Source organism: Lampetra fluviatilis, chromosome 4, assembly GCF_964198595.1.
Source record: "Lampetra fluviatilis chromosome 4, kcLamFluv1.1, whole genome shotgun sequence".
NCBI classification, from domain to species: Eukaryota; Metazoa; Chordata; class Hyperoartia; order Petromyzontiformes; family Petromyzontidae; genus Lampetra; species Lampetra fluviatilis.
Genome location: NC_136278.1, coordinates 835906 through 842174, shown reverse-complemented (window position 1 = coordinate 842174; position 6269 = coordinate 835906).

Below are 6269 nucleotides of genomic sequence, written 5' to 3'. Positions count from 1 at the left end.
ACTCGTACACACACCCCTCCACCCACACACCCACACGCACACACTCGTACACACACCCCTCCACTCACACCCACATGCACACACTCGTACACACACCCCTCCACCCACACGCACACACTCGTACACACACCCCTCCACTCACACCCACATGCACACACTCGTACACACACCCCTCCACCCACACGCACACACTCGTACACACACCCCTCCACCCACACACCCACACGCACACACTCGTACACACACCCCTCCACCCACACGCACACACTCGTACACACACCCCTCCACCCACACACCCACACGCACACACTCGTACACACACCCCTCCACTCACACCCACATGCACACACTCGTACACACACCCCTCCACCCACACACCCACACGCACACACTCGTACACACACCCCTCCACTCACACCCACATGCACACACTCGTACACACACCCCTCCACCCACACGCACACACTCGTACACACACCCCTCCACTCACACCCACATGCACACACTCGTACACACACCCCTCCACCCACACGCACACACTCGTACACACACCCCTCCACCCACACACCCACACGCACACACTCGTACACACACCCCTCCACCCACACGCACACACTCGTACACACACCCCTCCACCCACACACCCACACGCACACACTCGTACACACACCCCTCCACTCACACCCACATGCACACACTCGTACACACACCCCTCCACCCACACACCCACACGCACACACTCGTACACACACCCCTCCACTCACACCCACATGCACACACTCGTACACACACCCCTCCACCCACATGCACACACTCGTACACACACCCCTCCACCCACACACCCACACGCACACACTCGTACACACACCCCTCCACTCACACCCACATGCACACACTCGTACACACACCCCTCCACCCACACGCACACACTCGTACACACACCCCTCCACCCACACACCCACACGCACACACTCGTACACACACCCCTCCACTCACACCCACATGCACACACTCGTACACACACCCCTCCACCCACACGCACACACTCGTACACACACCCCTCCACCCACACGCACACACTCTTACACACTCGTACATACACCCCTCCACCCACACGCACACACTCGTACACACACCCCTCCACTCACACACCCACACGCACACACTCGTACACACACCCCTCCACCCACACGCACACACTCGTACACACACCCCTCCACCCACACGCACACACTCGTACACACACCCCTCCACTCACACACCCACACGCACACACTCGTACACACACCCCTCCACTCACACACCCACACGCACACACTCGTACACACACCCCTCCACTCACACCCACACGCACACACTCGTACACACACCCCTCCACCCACACGCACACACTCTTACACACTCGTACATACACCCCTCCACCCACACGCACACACTCGTACACACACCCCTCCACTCACACACCCACACGCACACACTCGTACACACACCCCTCCACTCACACACCCACACGCACACACTCGTACACACACCCCTCCACCCACACGCACACACTCTTACACACTCGTACACACACCCCTCCACCCACACGCACACACTCGTACACACACCCCTCCCACACGCACACACTCTTACACACTCGTACACACACCCCTCCACCCACACGCACACACTCTTACACACTCGTACACACACCCCTCCACTCACACCCACACGCACACACTCGTACACACACCCCTCCACCCACACGCACACACTCTTACACACTCGTACATACACCCCTCCACCCACACGCACACACTCGTACACACACCCCTCCACTCACACACCCACACGCACACACTCGTACACACACCGCTCCACTCACACCCACACGCACACACTCGTACACACACCCCTCCACTCACACACCCACACGCACACACTCGTACACACACCGCTCCACTCACACCCACACGCACACACTCGTACACACACCCCTCCACCCACACGCACACACTCTTACACACTCGTACACACACCCCTCCACCCACACGCACACACTCTTACACACTCGTACACACACCCGTCCACCCACACGCACACACTCGTACACACACCCCTCCCACACGCACACACTCTTACACACTCGTACACACACCCCTCCACCCACACGCACACACTCTTACACACTCGTACACACACCCCTCCACTCACACCCACACGCACACACTCGTACACACACCCCTCCACCCACGCACCCAATCGTACACACACCCCTCCGCTCACTCGTACTCACGCTCGCTCCCGCTCGCCCTCGACTCGCAGCCACTTGCATACAAGGCCCTCCGCTCGCCCGTTCCGCACTCACACACCCACTCCACACTCGCACACTCGTCCGCTCCGCGTTCCGCACTCGCCCACCCCTTCCAGAGTTCCTTGCCACTGCCATCGCTACGGGGGGGCAAGACGCGACCGCACTGATGCACAGCTCGTGTGCCCCCCTCTCCGCGCAGGGGGGGGGCCCTCCGCTCTCTCTCTGGCCGTGGCGCTGAGACCCCCACCCCCACGGTCGACATGCAGTCCCCCGTGCGACGTTCTTGGCGCACGGTTTGCGCGGCGCCGTTTGTTTAAATTACCGACGGGGCCACTGGGCTTGGTCACCTCCACCACGCACCGGGAAGCCGGCTCGGTGACCCCGGCCCGGGACCCCCACCCCGACCCCGCTCGTGTTTGCCGCCCGCCCGCGTGGGTGGCGGTGTCCGTGAGATCTTAAACTAAAGCGGGGCGCGCGTGTTGCAGCGGCGCCCTCCTTCGTCTTTTTTTAAATGTTCGGATCGCTGCGTCCCGGCACGGAGCGCAGTGCTTGATTTATTACTTTATTGTTATTGCTTGCTGTTATTGTTGTCAACAATGGTAGTACTTGCCAACATCAGCAGCAGGAGCAGCGGCGACGCGAGTGTAGACGCCGACTCCTAGAGCCGACACGGGGGGTGCGGGTGAGAAGGGGGGCGGCAGGAGTCCTGTTTGGGGTTTGTGGGGGGGGGCGCAGGGGGGTGAGATTGTCCCGAAAATGGCTCGGCCTGTTGCACCAGGTGAGCCCCCTTCACCCCCCAGCCCTCCCCACCCCCCCATGCAGCAGTGTGATGAGAGGCTGTGGACATCGATGAAACAACAACACATGCACCCGTGCTCTGGTGGGGCTCGAGCCATGGGCAGGTTCAGTGGGAGGGGGGTGAGCACGAGTGCCTTGGGTGGCTGATTGGTGGGATGCAGGTGCCCGTCTCGTGCTTTTTGGTTGTGCGCGGGCCGACGGTGGCGGGACCAAGTCTCACGGCTGGTTTGGGTACCGCGGGGTTCTGGTTGGGTAGTGGGTTCGGTGCAGGTTTATTGTCATATGCAGGGCTGGTTGTCTACTGCGATTAGGGATTGGGGTTCGCCTCTGGTTGTTAATTGCTTAGGGACGGCCCCGTGCTCGGGGCTAGCGGGCCGAGTTGGCTCGGGTTGGAGCCATCGAGCGCTTGCCGAGTCGGCTCGGCCCCCGGGCCGCCTGCCCCGCCTCCCCCGCCTCCCCATCCGCGACTTTTCGTCTCCCCTCGTGTCTGGAGCCGATGGCGCCGCGGCTCTCCGCATCGGCGACGGCGCCTGGGCCCTCCTTGTGTTCACCGCGCGAGCGACCCCGCGAGCGCCGGAGGAGTCGCACCGCGCGACTCCGCCGTGTCCAAGCGACAAAAGTCGCACGGAACAGAAGTCGCGCGGCCGGAAGATGCCGCGCGCCGATTGCCTCTCGACTCTTGCCGCGCCGTCGCCGCTGCGTGCACGGAGCGGGCCCCGGTGGCTCTCCCTCGTCGCGCTGCCCGTGAACTCGACGATGGGAATAAAAGTCGGCTGTTTGTAAACTCGCGGCCTCCCCGACTGTGTCTCTCGCTGTTGCCGAAGGGGCAGGGTTCGTGGGGGGGGGGGGGGTCCGTGCCAGGAGCAAGACGCCACGAGGGTGGCCAAAGCCCTGATGATGGCACCCACACCACACCTCGACACCAACGACGCTTTCCCAACAAAAAGAGATGGGGTTTAGTCCAGTGTTATTCACTCGTTTTCAGAGGGGAGGGGGGTGGCGGAGAGCACTTTCGCCGACAAGTTCAAGTTAATTTCAAGTTCAACTTCATTTATTAGGTATAGCCCTGTGAGCCATTCGGCTCTTGAATCGGGTGCAACCGCAACAAAACCAAACCTGAACAAGAAAACATCTTAAAGTGACTCTGTGCAAACAGAAAATCCAAGAAAAGCACCGTACACCAACACTGCAAAAATCCCAGTGGGATGCAAGTCAACAACCACAAGGCAACTTAGATTAAGGCCATCAGTCTAACTCCGTACTACAACAAACAAACATGGCCAAACCAAAAAACTTTTCGAAATCACCAAAATAAAGCCATAAAAGCAATGAAACAGTGATCATAGGAACTGTGACCGAATTTTCACAAAAAACGACAAACAACATGTACCACCAAACCTTGCAGCCATAGCTGGCTGCATGAGTCACTCCACAACAGCAGGAGCATCAGTCGGAGTATCAACATTTTTCAATGCACCTTTAAGCTCAGCACACTAAATCAAAACAGGTCATACTTTGCAGCGATCATCCGAAGCGAAACATTTTATTTTAGGCCAATGAATAGCAGTGGCAGCTCGGGGTGTACAACTCTAGAGCAGTTTTGAGTGAAGATCTCATAAGTAGTGATTCAAGTTGCAGTTTATTGGCAATAGCATTCCAGACCCTGGGGGCATCAATAACAAAGGCCCTTCCTCCAGTATTTGTACAGCAATAAGGAATGTGAATCTGGTAAATGAGCGAAGACCTTAGGTCATATTTGTTCTTTGAAACAGAGGAGATCCAGCAGGTAATCTGTGGATTTTTTTGTAAGTACATCATGAATAAATAAGATCTGGTGCACAAGCCGTCGAACATTAAGAGATATTAAGTTTGACCCAACGTAGAGATCACAGTGGTGAGTCCTATATGGGCAGTTCAATGCAAATTTTAAGGCCGAGTGATACATTGAGTCAAGCTTCTTCAGTACAGTACTTGGGGCTGATGTATTCACGATGTCAGTAATCAAGTAGAGGCAGTATGGTAGCTTTTATCAATTCCAAACGGAACATAGACATCGTCAGTGTGAGGGCTGCCACACTTTTGAAACCATTGGGGTTTGACAGCAGCGCGATGATGATAATTGGGGGTGTTGCCTTGCAATGAAGAACGCTGATTTCGACGACAGTGTTTGGGTTAAGGGGTCGAGTTGGCGTTAGTGGGTAGTGTTACAATTAGGGGTTAGACGAAGATTTCTTCAGGATGAACAACAGCAGCCGGTCCTTCTGGGGACCCGGCTTATATCCTCCGCGGCGTGGCCAGCTCCGCCCCTTGGCCACGCCCACCTTCCAGAACCCTCGAGCAGGATCTCGGCCCTGACACGTGACCATCCCGAGCCCCCACCTGGGGGCCCTGTGTAGACTTAACCGGTCACGTGTCCTCTGGGGTCAACCAGATTGCCACGGCCATTAGTAACCCCATTCCCTGTGGCCGACACTCTCACGACCTGTCCTGTAGGGGTCGGCACTGCACCGCCGAGCGTGGTGCCATCCAGCACTGCCAGTCAGCGCTCACCGAGCCCCTCCAGGGCCGCTGCTGCACCCACACCACGTGGTGCCCGCGATGTCGCCACACCGCACGCCGTGCCCCAATGGGGCCGGCATGACACCGTGACATCCGCGATGTCTCCCCACACGTCGCGTGGTGGTGAGGGGGTTTGGGCATCCCTGGGCTTGGAGGGTCGGGGTTATGCCGCAGAGTTCAGGGTAGCGAGCGAGGCGCTGTTCTCTCTCCTGGTCGGTCGGGGGGGGGGGTGCTTGGGGGGACGACGCGACCCTTGCAACCTGCAGCTCCTCTTCTTATCCCTCCCCCACTCCTTCCCATTGCTCCATCGCATCGGGACGTGGAGATGGGGGTCAGGGAGGCGAGGGGGGTAGCACGTGGGGGATCGTGATGATTGTAAATGCCCCTTGCGGGGCAGGGGCCGGTGAGTGGGGGCGTTTGTGAACAGCTATTGTCGTCTTGTGTTTTAAGTTTAACCCTGAACCCCGGATAGGATCCCCCCCACCACCCCCTTTGCCTGGGGCTCCTTGTTAATGTAATCCGTGACCGCGGCCCGCGTCATGTGATCGCATCAGCGATGGTCGCGCGGGGTACGAGACCTGCCCCCCTCCTCCCTCCCTCCCTCCCCACTTTCGTT